The 17365-nt window shown below is 36.8% G+C and overlaps 1 long non-coding RNA gene across 1 annotated transcript in view; it reads left to right on the top strand.

Annotated features, from left to right (window-relative positions):
- The first annotated feature begins 13725 nt into the window (after positions 1 to 13725).
- Positions 13726 to 17365, top strand: part of LOC108515788 (uncharacterized) — an 11596-nt gene continuing 7956 nt past the window's right edge. The window contains exon 1 of the long non-coding RNA XR_001881622.1: positions 13726 to 13815. This is a non-coding gene — a long non-coding RNA (uncharacterized LOC108515788). The remainder of the gene's footprint in view (positions 13816 to 17365) is intronic.

Genomic DNA, 17365 nt, shown 5'->3' with positions numbered 1-17365 from the left:
TGCATACAAAATCAATCATTCTTTGGTGACCTGGCAGTATGGCCACGCAGGCATTTTAGTCTCAGGCAAAAGATTGGAGTGCTTGCTCCAGGGCAGGGTAGGGCCCTCCACAGCCAGAATTGTGGAAAGCACCTCAGCTGTAGGTGCTGTAATTGTTCTCTTCCTCCCATCACAGGCCTGAAGTGGAAGGAGAGTTGCTACTGCTGTGATTTTTCCTGAGGCAACAAGACTTGCAGCCAGAACCAGCTTGGCAATGTGGAACTGGTCTGTACGTGTCACAGCTGGGCGCCCTATGCTGTTCCCCTGAGATCCTGCAATGGACCCCTTCCAGTTCACTCAAGGCAGAGCTTCAGGCGTTGAGAGCAATTTCTTGCCTGGACCAGCAGCCTGAGCTTCCCCACCCTTCCTGGGCATAGATCGTGGTGCAGTGGGACCCTGTCTGCTCATCCACAAGCAGAAATAAAGGTAACCTACAGAGTGGGAGAAAGTAGTTGCAAACTGCTATATGACAAAGGTCTAATATCCAGAATTTATAATGAACCTAAGCAAATTAATAAGTAAAAACCACCTCATTAAAAAGTGGGCAAATGGATGAACAGATACTTCTCAAAAGAAGACATACAAGTGGCCAAGAAACATGAAAAAATGTTCAACATCACCAGTTAACACCAGAGAAATGCACATGAAAACCACAGCAAGATATCATCCTACACTATTCAGAATGACTATTAAAAAGTAAAAAACAAAACATACTGGCAAGGCTGCAGCAAAAAGGGAATGCTTAAACACGGTTGGTAGAAATATAAATTACTTCAGCTACTGTGGAAAGCATTTTGACTATTTCTCAAAAATCTTAGAGCTACAATTTGACCCAGCAATCCCATGATTGGGTATATATCTAAAGGAAAAGAAATCATTCTACCAAAAAGACACATGAACTCTTACGTTTTCGCAGTGGTATTCACAACAGCAAAGACATGGAATCAACTCAGGTGCCCTAACAGTGGATTGAATAAAGAAAACGTGGTACGTACACACTGTGGAATACTACAGAGCCATAAAAAAATAAAATCCTGTCCTTTGTGGAACATGGATGTAGCTGCCAGCCATCATCCTAAGCTAATTTAAGCAGGAAGAGAAAACCAAATGCTACATGTTTTCACTTATAAGTGGCAGCTAAATATTAGGTACCCATGTGCATAAAAATAGCAACAATAGAAACTAGGGACTACTGGACAAGGGAAAGTAGGAAGCAGGCAAGAGTTGAAAACCTACCTATTGGGTATTATGCTTAGTGCCTGGGTGATGGAGCCAATTTTACCCCAAATCTCAGCATCATGCAATATACCCAGATAACAAACCTTCATATGTACCCTTGAATCTAAAATAAAAGTAGAAATTATGTAAAACACAAAAACAGATTATAAGAATGGATTTTAAAAGTTGCCACTTAAGCTTTTTTAAAAAGATGCAATTTAAGTAGAAAATTCCAGATCGATTGAAAGTAAATGAATGGAGAAAGACATAATCAGCAAGCATAAGAAGGCTGCAATGGCTATATTAATATCAGACAAGTAGACCTCAAGACAAAGGATGCTATCAAAGATAAGACCATTTTCAAATGATGAAAGGCTCAACAAAAAAGAAAACAAAGGCATAATAAATTTGTTTGTTCCTAACCTGGAAAAATGTGTTGAACCTGAAAAAAAAAAAAAAAAAAAAGAATCAAAAATTGACAGAGAAACAAAAAATTTGGCAAGCACAATGGGAGATTTTAACATAATTCTCTCGGTAAATGATTATACAATAAAAAGAATCAATGAAGGTAAAGTTTCTGAACAAACACCTTAAACTAATTAAAAGTTTTAGAATATGATACTTAAATACCCAGTTTATACCTGGTTTCAAATGCATATGTTACTTTCACCAACATGTACCCTATCCTGGGACAAAAAATAGTGTTAAATTATACATCAAAAGATTGAAATTACACAGAGTATATTCTTAGATTAAAATAAAATTAGGAATCAATCACAATAAGATGCTTAAGAACACTTCAATGATTGGGAAATTAAATAGTATATTTTAAGCACTAATATATATGGAGAGAAAAATACAACTTATCAAAATGTATGTGATGGAGTTAAAGTAGCACTTAGAGGAAAGTTTATAGTTTTAAATGTGTGAATTTGAAACAAGGAAATGTATCAAATCAGTGACCTGAAAATCCACACTGTGAAGGCAGAATGAGAAACAGCAATTCAATATAGTAAGAAAACCTGAATTGTGAAAACTGTAGTAAAGCTCAATAAACTGGACTGATTTACATGCCCACCCATAGTATGTTAGTGTTCCCTTTTCTCTACAGCCTCACCAGCATCTGTTATTTTTTGACTTTTTAATATAGTCATTCTGACTGGTGTGAGGAGGTATCTTAGTGTGGTTTTGATTTTTCGATTTGCATTTCTCTAATGATGAGTTATGTTGAGCATTTTTATGTTCGTAGGCAATTTGTATGTCTTATTTTGAAAATGTTCATATCATTTGCCCATTTTATAATGGCGTTATTTTTTGCTTGTTGATTTGTTTATGTTCCTGTTAGATTCTGCGTATTGTCAAACGCATAGTTTTGCAATATCTTCTTCCATTCTGTAGGTTGTCTGTCTACTCTGTTGATAGTTTATTTTAATTTTAAAATTATTTAAAATGTTTGGTGGGAACACAAAAGACATACAGCATATGTTTATGGGGAACATGAGATATTTTGATACAATGTGAAATAAGCGCATCATGGAGAATGGGGTAACCATCCTCTCAAGCATTTATCCTTTGAGTTACAAACAATCCAATTACATAATTTATTTTAAAATATACAATTAAGTTATTGACTATAGTCACCCTATTGTGCTGTAAAAATTCATTTTTTTTAGTACACATTAACCATCTACCCCTCCCCCTGAATCTCTGACTACCCTTCCCAGCCTCTAGTAAACTTTATATACTCTCTGTTTCCATGAGTTCAATTGTTTTGATTTTTAGATTCCAAAAATAAATGAGAGCATGTGATGTTTGTCTTTCTATGCTTGGCTTATTTTACTTAACATAATGATCTCTGGTTACATCCATGTTATTAAAAATGACTGGATCTCATTCTTTTTTATGGCTGAATAGAATGCCATTACGTATATGTACCACATTTTCTTTATCCTTTCATCTCTTGATGGACACTTAGGTTGCTTCCAAGTCGTAACTACTGCAAACAGTGCTGCAACAACCATGGGAGTGCAGATATCTCTTTGATATACTGATTTCATTTCTTTTGGGTATATACACAGCAGTGGGATTGCTAGATCATATGATAGCTCTATTTTTAGTTTTTTTGAGGAGCCTCCAAACTGTTTTCCATAATTTATTATAATATATTTTCATCAACAATGTACATGGATTCCCTTTTTTCCTCATCCCTGCCAGCATTATTATTGCCTATCTTTTGGATATAAGTCATTTTAACTGGGGTGAGATGCTATCTCATTGTTGTTTTCATTTGCATTTCTCTGATGATCAATGATGTTGAGCACTTTTTCACATGGCTCTTTACCATTTGTATGTCTTCTTTGGAGAAATGTCTATTCAAATCTCAGTTTTTGATTGGATTATTAAATATTTTCCTATGGAGTTTGAGCTTCTTATATGTTCTGGTTATTAATCTTTTGTCAGAGGGGTAGTTTGAAAATATTTTCTCCCATTATGTGAGTTGTCTCTTTACTTTGTTAATTGCATCCTTTTCTGTGCAGAAACTTTTTAACTTAATGTGATTCCATTTGTCCATCTTTGCTTTGATTGCTGTGCTTGTTGGGTATTGCTCAATAAATCTTTGCCCAGATCTATGTCCTGGAGGTTTCCCTCAATGTTTTCTTGCAGTAGTTGCATCTTTCAAGGTGTTAGATTTAAATCTTTATTTTGATTTGATTTTTGCATATGGTGAGAGATTGGGGTCTAATTTCATTCTTTTGCACATGGATATCAAATTTTCCCAGCACCATTTATTGGAGGAGACCATCTTTCCCCAATGTATGTTCTTAGCACCCTTGTCAAAAATGACTTCACTTTAGGTGTATGGACTTATTTCTGGATTCTCTATTCTGTTCAATTTGTTTATGTGTCTGTTTTATGCCAGTACCATGCTGTTTTGGTTACTATAGATTTGTAGCAGAAGTTGAAGTCAGATAATGTCATTACTCCAGTTTTTTTCTTTTTGCTTAGGACAGCTTTAGCTATTCTGAGTCTTTGTGGTTCCACATACATTTTAAGATTGTTTTTTCTATTTCTGTGAAGAGTATCATTGGTACTTTGATAGGGATTGCATTGAATCTACAGATTGCTTTGGGTAGTATGGGCATTTTAACAATATTGATTCTTCCAATCCATGAACATGGCATATCTTTTCATTTTTTGCTGTCTGCTTCACTTTCCTTCCTCAGAGTTTTATAGTTTTTATTATAGTGATCTTTCACTTCTTCGGTTAATTCCTAGGTATTTAATTTTATCTTTGGCTATTGTAAATGGGATTACTTTTTAAATTTCTGTTTCACATTGTTCACTGTTGTCATATAGAAATGCTGTTGATTTTTGTATGTTGCTTGTGTATCCTGCAACTTTACTGAATTTATCATTTCTAATAGTTTTCTTGTGGGGTCTTTAGGTTTTTCCAAATATAAGATGATGTCGTTAGGAAGCAAGGACAGTTTGACTTTTTCTTTTAAAATTTGGATGCCCTTTTATGTGTTTCTCTTGTCTGACCCCTCTAACTAGGACTTTCCGTACAATCTTGAGTAATAGTGGTGGCAGTGGGCATCCTTGTTGTGTTGCTGATATTAAAGGACAGACTTTCAGTTTTTCCTCATTCAGTATGATACTAACTGTGGGTCTTACATGTATGCTTTTTGTAATATTGAGGTATGTTCCTTCTCTCCCCAGTTTTTGAAGATTTTTTATCATAAAGGGATGTTGAATTATATTAAATGCTTTTTCAGCATCAGTTAAAATGATCACATGGTTCTTATCCTTAATTCTTTGATATGATGTATCACACTGATTGATTTGCATATGTTGAACCATGCTTTAATCCCAGGGATAAATCCCACTTGGTCATGATGAATGATCTTTCTAATGTATTGTTAAATTTAGTTTGCTAGTGTTTTGTTGAGGATATTTACATCAATACTCAAGATATATTGGCAGGTAGTTTTCTTTTCTTGACGTGTCTTTGTCTGGTTTTGGTATCAGGGTAATATTACCCTTGTAGGATGAGTTCGGAAGGATTCTCTTCTCTATTTTTCAGAATAGTTTGAGTAGGATTGGTATCAGTTCTTCTTTAAGTGTTTGGTAGAATTCAGCAGTGAAGCCATCAGGTCCCAGGCTTTTCTTTACTGGAAGACATTGATCATGTTACTTGTTATTGGTCTGTTCAGGTTTTGGATTTTTTTCCTGGTTCCATCTTGGTAGGCTGTATATATTTAGAAATTTGTCAGTTTCTTCTAGATTTTCCAATTTATTGCCATATAGTTGCTCATAGTAGCCACTAACGATACTTCAAATTTCTGCAGTTTGAGTTGTAATGTCACTTTTTTCATTTCTAATTTTATTTATTTGCATCTTCTCTCTTTTTTCTTAGTCTGGCTAAAGGTTTGTCAATTTTGTTTAACTTTTAAAAAACCAATTTTGTATCTCATTGATATTTTGTATATTTTCATTTTATTTTATTTATTTCTGCTCAGATCTTTAGTATTTCTTTTCTTCTATTAGATTTAGGTTCAGTTTGCCCTTGCTTTTCTAGTTCTTTGAGATGAGACATTAGATTGTTTATTCGAAGTTTTTTTTCCTCTTTTTTGATGTAGACACTTATAGCTATCACCTTCCCTCTGTTTACTGATTTTGCTGTATCCCATGGGTTTTGGTATGTCGTATTTCCATTATCAGTTCTTTTGAGAAATTTTTAAATTTCCTGATTAATTTATTCATTAACCCACTGGTCATTCTGGAGAATATTGTTTAATTTCCATGTATTTGTATCATTTTCTAAATTCCTCTTATTAATTTCTAGTTTTATTCCACTGTGGTCAGAGAAGATGCTTGATATATTATTTTTTTTTTAATGTTTTAAGACTTACTTTGGTCGGGTGCGGTGGCTCATGCCTGTAATCCTAGCACTTTGGGAGGCCAAGGTGGGCGGATCACAAGGTCAGGAGATTGAGACCACCCTGGCTAGCATGGTGAAACCCCATCTCTACTAAAAAAAAAAAAAAAAAAGCCAGGCGTGGTGGTGGGCGTCTGTAGTCCCAGCTACTCTGGAGACTGAGGCAGGAGAATAGCGTGAACCTGGGAGGTGGAGGTTGTAGTGAGCCAAGATCGTGTCACTGCACTCCAGCCTGGGTGACAGAGTGAGATTCCATCTCAAAAAACAAAAAAAGACTTGCTTTGTGACCTAATGTATGATTATATGATCTATCTTTGAGAATAATTTTTTCCAGCAAATCATTTTTTATTGATAATAATTGTACATATTTATGGGGTAACTGTGATCTTTGATGCATGTATACAATGTGTAATGGTCAAATCAGGGTATTTAGGATATGTATCATCTCAAACATTTACCATTTTTTTGTGTTGGAAACATTTCAAATCTTCCTTTCTAGCTATTTTGAAATACGCAGTACAATATTGTTAACTCTAATTACTGTGCTGTTGAACACTAGAACTTGCTTTTTCTATGTAATCCAGCTCTTTAGACCCCAAAATCTTCCAAGCCACTGGTAACAATCCTGTTTCATTTAGCATAATGTTTACCAATCTTACCAATGTTTCTGCAAATGACAAAATTTCATTCTCTTTTATGGCTGTATAAGATTTGTGCTGAGAATAAAAAAGAATATGCATCCTGCAACTCTTGGATGAAATATTCTGTAAATATCTATCACATCCATTTGGTCTGTAGTACAGATTAAGTCTGATGTTTCATTGTTAATTTTCTGTCTGGACGAGGTATCCAATGCTGAAAGTGAAGGGCCGAAGTCTCCAGTTCTTATTGTATTGGAGCCCATCTCTCTCTTGTGTTCTAATAATATTCCCTTTATATATTTGAGTGCTCCTGTGTTGGATGCATGTATATTTAAAATTGGTATATCGTCTTGCTGAATTGACTATAATGACCTTCTTTGTCTCTTCTTAGAGTTTTTGTCTTGAACTTTATTTTCTCTGATATAAGTATAGTGAATCCTGCTCTTTTTTGGTTTCCATTGCATGGAATATCTTTTTCCATCCCTTTATTTTCACCCTATGTGTGTCTTTATAGGTGAAGTGTATTTCTTGCAGGTGACAGATCAATGGGCCTTTGTGTGTGTGTTTTAGTTTATTCAGCCACTCTATGTCTTTTGATTGAAGAGTTTAGTCCATTCACATTCAATGTTATTATTGATAAATAAAGACTTACTCCTGCCATTTTTAAATTTGTTTTCTGGTTGTTTTGTGGTCTTCCCTTTTTCCTTTCTTATATTTCTGTTTTTTTTCTATTGAAGATAATTTTCTCTGGTGATATGATTTCATTTCTTAATTTTTATTTTTTGTGTATTGTATGTTTTTTCATTTGAAATTACCACAAGGCTTGCAAATACTCTTATAACCCATTATTTTCATCTGATAACAACTTAACATTGTTTGTATCACCAAATAAACAACAAGAAAAACTAATAAAAAATTCACCTTAACTTCATGCCCCTGCTTTTTCACTTTTTGTTGTTTTTATTCATATACTATTGTGCTGACTTGTCTTGAAAAGTTGTTGTAGTTCTTCTTCTTAATATTTTTTGAGACGGAGTCTCACTCTGTCGCCCAGGCTGGAGCGCAGTGGCGCGATCTCAGCTCACTGCAAGCTCCACCTCCCGGGTTCACGCCATTTTCCTGCCTCAGTCTCCTGAGTAGCTGGGACTACAGGCGCCCGCCACCGCGCCCGGCTAGTTTTTTTTGTATTTTTAGTAGAGATGGGGTTTCACCATGTTAGCCAGGATGGTCTCCATCTCCTGACCTCGTGATCTGCCCGCCTCAGCCTCCCAAAGTGCTGGGATTACAGGCGTGAGCCATCGCGCCTGGCCAGTAGTTCTTATTTTTAATTGGTTGGTTGTTTAATCTTTCCACTTAGATAAGAGTAGTTGACATAGAACAGTTACAGTGTTATACTATTCTGTGTTTTTCTGTGTATTAACTGTTACCAGTTAGTTTGTACCTTTAGGTGACTATTTCTTGCTCATTAATGTCCTTTTCTTTTTAGTTGAAGTATTTCCTTTAACATTTCTTATAGGATGGGTCTTGTATTGATTACATTCCTCACCTTTTGTTTTTCTGGAGTCTTTATTTCTCCTTCATGCTTGAAAGATAGTTGCACCAGATATACTATTCCAGGGTAAAAGCTTTTTCTGTTCAGCACTTTAATATGTAATGCCACTCTCTCCTGACCTGTACGATTTCCACTGAAAAGTCTGCAGCCAGATGTATTGAAGCTCCATTATGTTATTTGTTTCTTTTCTCTCGCTGCTCTTAGGATCCTTTCTTTATCCTTGACTTTTGGGAATTTGATTATTTAATGCCTTGAGGTAGTATTCTTTGGGTTAAATATGCTTGGTATTCTATAACCTTCTCATATTTGGATATTGATATCTTTCTCTAGGTTTGAGAAGGTCTCTGTTATTATCCCTTTGAATAAACCTTCTACCTCTATCTCTGTCTCTACCTCCTCTTTAAGGCCAATAACTCTCAAATTCGCTCTTTTGAAGCTATTTTCTAGATTCTGTAGGCATGCTTCATTGTTTTATATTCTTTTTCTTGTGTTTCCTCTGTGTATTTTCAAATAACCCGTCTTCAAGCTCACTAATTCTTTCTACTGCTTGATCCATTCTACTATGAAAGGACCTTGATCCATTCTTCAGTATATCAATTGCATTTTTCAGCTCCAGAATTTCTGCTTGGTTGTTTTTCATTATTTCAATTTCTTGTTAAATTTATTTGATAGAATTTTGAATTCCTTCTCTGTGTTATCTTGAATTTCTTTGAGTTTTCTCAGTGCAGCTATTTTGAATTCACTCTCTGAAAGGTCACGTATCTCTGTTTCTCTGGTATTATTAGTCCCTGGTGCCTTATTTAATTCGTTTGATGACATTATATTTTCCTAGATGGTGTTGATGCTAGTAGATGTTCTTGAGTGGGCATTAAAGAGTTAGATATTGTCGTCTTCACTGGGATTATTTGCAGTCATCCTTCTTTCTCTATTATTATCCCTTTGAATAAACTTTCTACATCTCTCTCAACCTCCTCTTGAAGGTCAATAACTCTCAGATTTGCTCTTTTGAGGCTATTTTCTAGATTCTGTAGGCATGCTTCATTGTTTTTTATTCTTTTTCTTTTGTCTCCTCTGAGTATGTATTTTCAAATAACCTGTCTTCAAGCTCACTAATTCTTTCTGCTGCTTGATCCATTCTTCTGTTAAAGGACTGTGCCCCATTCTTCAATATACTAATTGCATTTTTCAAATCCAGAATTTCTACTTGGTTATTTTCCATTATTTCAATTTTGTTGTTAAACTTATTTGATAGAATTCTGAATTCATTCTCTGTGTTATCTTGAATTTGAGTTTTCTCAATGCAGTCATCACTGTCTGGGATTATTTGTAGTCATCCTTCTTGGAAAGGTTTTCTAGTTATTTGAAAAAACTTGGGGATGTGATCTAAGCTGTATCTGCTTTAGGGGGCACCCCAGGTCCAATAACACTATGGTTCTTGCAGACTCATAGAGGGTACTGCCTTGATTGTCTTGGGCAAGATATGGGAGAATTCTATGGAGGACAGAGACTTGTTCTTTTCCCTTGCTTTCTCCCAAACATACAGAGTCTCTGTCTGTGTTCTGGGCCATGTAAAACTTGAGATGGAGTGATACAAGCACCTCTGTAGCCACCACCACTATTACTGCGCTGGGTCAGACCTGAAACCAGTACAGTGCTGGGTCTTGCAAAAGGCCCGCTGCAACCACTCCCTGGCTAGTGCTTTTGTTCACTCAAGGCCCTGGGGCTCTACAACAGCAGTTGGAAAAGCCAGCCAGGCCTGTGTCCTTCCCTTCAAAGCAGCGAGTTCCCCTGGGCCCTGGGTGGGTCCAGAAGTACCTTCAGGAGTCAGAGCTAGTGTCAAAAACCTTAGAAGTCTATCTGGTATTCTACTGTATTGCAGTTGAGCTGACACTCAGACCACAAGATGCAGTCCTTCTCACTCTTCCTTCTACTTTCCAAAGGAACAGGAGCCTCGCCCAGTACCCACCACCACTACCCCTGGCCATGAGGAGTACTGCTAGACTGCCACCGATATTCCCTTAAGGGCCAAGGTGTCTTAAGTCAGCTTGTGGTAAATGTTGACTGGCCTGGGACTCACCATTCAAGGCAGTGGGCTCCCCTCAGGCCCAGGGCAGGTCCAGAAATGCTGTCTAGGAGTCAAGTGCTGGAACTGGGGACCCCAAGAGCCTGTTTGGTGCTCTAACCCCCTGTAGTGGTCTTGATACCTAACTAAAGTGCAAGACAAAATCCCCTTTCCTTTTCCCTCTGCTTTATTAAAGCAGAAGGAGCTTTGCCCCATAGTCATCACAGCTGGTAACATGCTGAGTCTCATCTGAAGCTAGCAAGCCTTAGAGGCTCACCAAGGCCCTTGATGTAGTATCTGGGTATTGCTGCTGGTTATTCAGGGCCCAGGGGCTCTTCAGTTAGCAGGTGATGAATGCTAGCAGAACTGGGTCCTTTCCTTCAAGTCAGTGGGTTCCCTTCTGGCCCAGGGTTGTCTAGAAATTTTGTCTGGGAGCTAGGGACTGGAATGGGTCCCTCTTGACTCTGACCAGTGCGCTATCCTGCTGTGGCTGAGCTGGTATTCAAAGTGCAAGACAATGTCCTCCCATCTTTCCCTCCCTTCTCCTCAAGCAGGAGGAAGGGGTTTCTTTTGAAGCCATGGGCTGCGCTGCCTGGGGTTAGAGGAGAGGTAATACTATGCCCCAGTTGGTGTCTCAGTATGTGGTATGCCCCCACAATCCACTGTCTTCACCCTAGGACTCACCTAGGAGTTTAGCTCTAGGACTTGCCTACAAGTTGCAGTTCTTATGGTGTAGTCAGCCTTTCAACTTTACTTAGAGACCAACAGCACTTTGGCTCTAGATGGTGAGGTTTGTGGGTACTCAAGTTCAGACCCCCAGGATTGGTGATTCCTCTCTGGCTAAGGGCTGGTTGAAATGCTCCCTCTGTTGGTGGGCATCAGCTGAGTTTGGTCTGGTTTTCCTTTCTGCTCTAACAGAACAGCACTGAATTCACTTCCTCACAAGTGCTATATTCTTCCTCCCACAGCACCTGGAGATGCTCTCCAAACCATGTTGCCACTGCTGAAAGTGGGGGAGGGATGGCATCAGTGGTTTAGGACTGGTTTTTCTATTTCCTCATTGTCTCTTTCAGTGATATGAAGTTAAAACAGGTACTGTGAGTGCTCACCTGATTTTTAGTTCTTACAAAAGTTTTATTTTATTTTATTTTATTTTATAGATAGTTTTTAGCTTAGTGTCCTTGCAGGGGAACTGATTGGTGGAGCTTTCTATTTCACCATCTTGCTTTACCTCCTGTTGTAGTTTCTTTTGCTGTGCAGAAGCTCTTTACTTTGATTAGGACCCATTTGTCTATTTCTGTGTTTGTTGAAATTGCTTTTGGGGATTTTGCCAACAGCCTCTGTGGAAAGCAGTCTGGAGATTTTTCAATGAACATAAAATAGAGCTACCATTTGACTTAGCAGTCCCATTACTGGATATATACTCAAAGGAAAATAAATAATTCTACCAAAAAGACATGCACTCATACATTTATTACTGCTTTATTCACAATAGCAAAGTCATGGAATCAACACAGGTGCCATCAATGGTAGATTGTATAATGAATACATGGTACATACATGTCATGGAATACTACATGCCCATAAAAAAGAACCAAATTATGTCCTTTGTAGCAACATGGAGGAAGTTGGAGACCATAATCCTATGTGAATTAATGCAGGAACAGGAAACTAAATACCTCACATTCTCACTTTTAGGTGGGGCACATATAGAAATAAATATGCACACACATGGACAAAAACAATTTGACACTGCCAAGGTGGAGGAGGTTGGTTGTGGGTTGAAAAACTACCTATCAAATGTCATTCTCACTACTTGGGTGATGGGATCTTTACCCCAAACCTCAGCATTATGCAGTATTTTCATGTAACAAACCTGCACATGTACGCCCAGGTCTAAAATAAAATTTGAAATAAAAAATTCAGTGAACTAGAAAATAGGCAAATAATGGAGAATTTTAATAAAGCCAAAGTGAATTCTTTAAAAAATCAACAAAATTTGATAAGCCACGAATTAAACAATTCAAAAAGGAGAGAGAACCAATTTGTAGGTTATTACTATATGTTCTGTAGTCATTAAGAGGAAATAAGAACTTCTTTGAGTTTTAGAAGTAATTAAGATGAACATTAAATAGGAATATTAACAACAGTATGAAAACACTTCCAACAAATTATATTAAGTGGCTAAATTTCTTGAAACACCAACAACAAAACTTAAGAAGAAATGTGAGTTAAATAATACTAAATCTATGCAACATTCTGAATTTCCAGAAGGTGAATTATACCAAATATTTAAGTGTAATATCAAACAAATGCTTCACAAAATAAAAGGGGAACACATTTTTCTAAACTTTTTTATGAAGTCAGCATTATGGATAACAAAACCAAATATATCGCAAAAAAAATCCTACAGACCAATATTTCTATAAACATAAGTTTACAAAATTTTTCAAATAGAATCCAGAAATACTTAAAGTAAAGCCAAGTGACCAGCTGAGGTTTATCATAGAAATGCAAGGTTGGCTTAATATTCAAAAATCACAGAATAAAGTACAAAATCATACGATCCTTACAATCCATGCAGAACAAGCGTTTTTAAAGAATAAATATCTGTTCATTATAAAAATTATCAGAAAACTATCAAGCATTATTAAATTGATAAAGACATTTAAGAAAAGCTTGTAACTAGCATACTTATTGGTGAAATACTGTATGGTATGCCCCTGAAATCAGGAACATGGTAAGGGTTTTCGCTCTTACTTTTTTTTTTTTTTTTTTTTTTTTTTTTTCCAATCCTGCACTGGAGATTACAGCCATTGCAAACCTGTTGTACTCCTAACTCTGTCTGCATCCTGGAGAACCTGCCTGATACAGTTGGTACCAAGACTGTTTTGAGAAAGCAGCCAGAAAAATAAATGGTTCTCCCTGCCTGATGAACAATGAGTACCCCCATCTAGGTGCTATGTAGGACAGAAATTATCTATGGCACACAATGGCAATGTAATTTCTTAAACTTTCACAAGGAAAATATTTTTGAACAAAATTCCCTTGGAGGGGGATCTGATGCTGATGTAATGATTCAAATCTTTGAAAGGGACAAGGGGAGAGTGAGAGGATGGAACTGGTTGGTTGGTAGTAAATTGCATCAATGCCCGACAGAGGTATATTGAAAAGCTTAGGTCAGTTAACAAACAATTAAAAACTTAACGCAAAGGTTATTGAGCTTCTTCAGAAGCTTACAAAGAGGTGTTTATCTCTTGCAGGAGAGAAGTGCAAATAACTGAAGACCAACTCGGGATTTAAAATCAGAGCTGCCTGCTGCAAAAATGATTGAATGCTCAACTGAGGTGTTTGTTATGACAAGGTCAGGACTTTGGATGGGAAAACCAGGGAACAGGACAGATAGAATAGGGACCACTGGATGAAGGTCCTTAAAGATACTGGTTCCATAAAGTTCTTTGAATCCTCAGAGCTTACCACATGCCCACTTCTCCCCTATAAAGAGCTAGTACTCTTCCCATTTAGAAAGACACTGCACAGGCCTTCCCTTGCAAGACAAAAGGAAAATCTTTCAGTATCTATCTCTTCTCTCCTCATTCCTAGAGTTAATTAACAGCATAAATGAGCCAGGCATGTAAATCTGGGAAGATTACAAAGAGATAATCTTCTTGCCTCCAAAGAATTTTAGAGAATTAACTAGAGTGTATCAACAGGAGCTAGGAGAATAGCCCTGAGACTAGACTTGGAGATTGCTTGATTGGGAGAGCCAGAACATAACACTTCATAAGGAATAGCTTATTGGCTTGGAGCATGCTCATGGGATTTAGGATTTTAATCCCATGAGAAGTAGGCCAGGTTACGGTGCAAACTCTTCCCTAGAGTGGCTTCTAGAAGACTGAAGAACATGATGGCCTACACAGAACAGAGGTGTCATGCATGAATTGCTGTGGCAGATGATGGCTAGAAGGGTTTAAAAGGTTCATGAAAGTGAGCATGCTAGAATACTGTTATGTGAAACCAGAGTACTCACAAGAGGTGTCCATGGACAGTCTGGAAGTCACACTATTTACCAAGGCCACCAGGAATGTGCTGGTAAGACAGTTGCCAGCATCATTAATGAGATTAGTGGTGGCTCTTTCCTGTAGGTCAGGGCTGACTGCAAGAGAGGTTGTTTCAGAGCCTCTTCGCTTGTTAATAGCAAAGGGTATGATGAGACCCCAAAGAAGTAGAAGCCAGGTTATGGTGTTTATCTGCCAGAAGCTAGGACTCCACAGCTAATGCAGTGATTAGAAAGGTAGGAATAGTGAGACTTAACCCAAAGAGAATTGTGGGGATAGTTAGTGGAACATGGTTTCCTACAGATAAAATAGGGTAGGCAGCTAATAAGGGTAGTGTTATATATTCTTGTTAAATATTGTTAAATTGTGCAAGAGAAAGCAAGAATAGATGAGCTCAGGGAGGTTTTCCTAGTAAAAAGCCATGATTTTGTTACCCAAATACCTGAGGCAGTTTTCAGACCCAGAAATCATTGACTAAAGAGGTGGAGTGTCTGCAGGAGGAAGCCTACAAAACCATAACAAATATATATTTGCCTCAAAAGACCCGTGGCTACTTACTTGGGTGAGTATACATAGGAGAAGAATGAATATCCAGACATTTTGAGGATTATTAGATATAGGATTTGAGTTGACATTGATATTTGAGGACAAGAAGAGTGGCACTGACCTATATTAAAGTACAAAGCTCTGAGGACCAAGTAATAAATGAAGTTTTGGCCCAAATTTGGCTTACAGTTGGTCTACTATGTCCATATACCCAGCCAGTGCTCACTGAATATATGAATGAGATTAACATCATTGGCAGTTGGAACAACTTCTACTATCAGTCCTTGGCTTATGTGGAAATGACAACCATAGTAGAGAGGGTTGTCCTCTTTCCATTGACTAAGGGACAAATAAAATGCAATATCCCATCCTGGTGGTATATGGGTTAGGGAGGTGATGGCAGAGATTAGTGGGGATATAGAATCTCAAGGATGCAGGGCTGGCATTTTAATCTGTTTGTGCTGCTATAATAAAATACCTAAAACTGAGTAATTTATAAAGAACAGAAATTTAATTCTCATGACTTTAGGGACTGGAAATCTAACATCAAGGCACTGGCAGGTTTGGTGTCTGGTGAAGTCCTGGTCTCTGCTTTCAAGATGGTGCAATGTTGCTGCCTCCTTGAGGGGAGATGGATTTTGTTTCCTGATTGGCAGATAAAATGAAAAAAAAAAAAAAAAAAAAGAGAGAGAGAGAAAAGTGGCTATGCTAGTTCCCTCTAGCCTTTTTATAAGGCACTAATCCATTTATGACTTAATCACTTCCCCCAAAGGCCCAACCTCTTAATAACACTGCAATGGATATGTTTCAGCACAAATTTTGGAGAGGAGACACATTCAAACCATAGCTGGTAACCACCAATCTATCTATCTTCATGAGATACATGCTTTTTTAGGTCTCACATATGAGTGAGAACATGCAATATTTGTCTATGCTTGACTCATTTCACTTAACATAATGAACCTCTTCCATCCATGTTGCGGCAAATGATGGGATTTTATTCTTTTTTTTTTATGGCCGAATAATATTTCATTGTGTATCTATACCACATTTTCCTTATCCATTCATCCAATGATGGGCACTTAGGGTGATTCCATATTTTGGCTATTGTGAATAGTGCTGAAATAAACAAGGGAGTGCTGGTATCTTTATGACATATTGATATCTTTTCTTTTGGATATATACCCAGTGGTAGAATTACTGGGTCATATGGCAGTTCTATTTTTAGTGTTTTGAAGAACCTCCATATTGTTTTCTATAGTGACTCTACTAATTTACATTTCTACTAACAGTGAACAAGAGTTCCCCCTTCTCCTCATTCTCACCAGCATGTTATTTGTGTCTTTTTGATGAAATTCATTCTAACTGGTTTGGGATGATATCTCACATGATTTTGATTTGCATTTATCTAATGATTAGTGATGTTGAGTATTTTTTTCATATGCTTGTTGGCCATTTGTATGTCTTTTGAGAAATGTCTATTCAGATATTTGTCTGTTTTTAAATGAGATTGTGTTTTTCCTATTGAATTGAGTTCCTTACATATATGGTTATTAATCCCTTGTCAGATGGATAGTTTGCAAATATTTTCTCATGTTTAAAAGTTATGTCTTCACCTTGTTGATTGTTTTATTTGAGAAGCTTTTAGTTTGACATAATCCCATCTGTCTATTTTTGTTTCTGTTGCTTGCGCTTTTAAGGTCTCCCAGAAAACATGTTTGCCTAGACCACTATCCTGGTGTGTTTCTTCAGAGCTTTTTCTACTAGTTTCATAGTTTAAGGTCTTAGACTTAATTTTAAGTGCATTTTGATTTGATTTTTATATATGGTGAGAGATACAGGTGCTGTGTAACTCTTTTTCAAATGGTAATTCGGTTTTGTCAGCACCATTTATTGAAACAACTTCCCTTTCTTCATTATATGTTCTTGGTGTCTTAGTAAAAAATGAGTTGGCTATAAATATGTTGATTTATATCTAGGTCCACTATTCTATTACTTTGGTCTGTGTCTCTTTTTAAACATATTAGACTGATTTGTTTACTATAGCTTTGTAGTATACTTTGAAGTCAGGTAGTGTCAGGCCTTCAGTTATTATTTTTTTTCTTAAGATTGCTTTGTTTACTTAGAGTCTTTAATGGTTCCATATAAATTTCAGGACTTTTTTTTTTTCATTTCTGTGAAGAATGTAATTGGTATTTTGATTAGACAGTTCATTGAATCTGCATATTGCTTTGGGTAGTATTTTAATTTTAAGAATATTAATTCTTCCCATCCGTGACTATAAGATATTTTCCACTTTTTGTATGTCCT

The sequence above is a fragment of the Rhinopithecus bieti genome, unplaced genomic scaffold, assembly GCF_001698545.2.
Source record: "Rhinopithecus bieti isolate Rb0 unplaced genomic scaffold, ASM169854v2 scaffold_35001, whole genome shotgun sequence".
In the NCBI taxonomy this organism is placed as follows: Eukaryota; Metazoa; Chordata; class Mammalia; order Primates; family Cercopithecidae; genus Rhinopithecus; species Rhinopithecus bieti.
The sequence above is the reverse complement of the archived record's forward strand: the minus strand, read 5'-3'. Positions and strand labels throughout refer to the sequence as shown.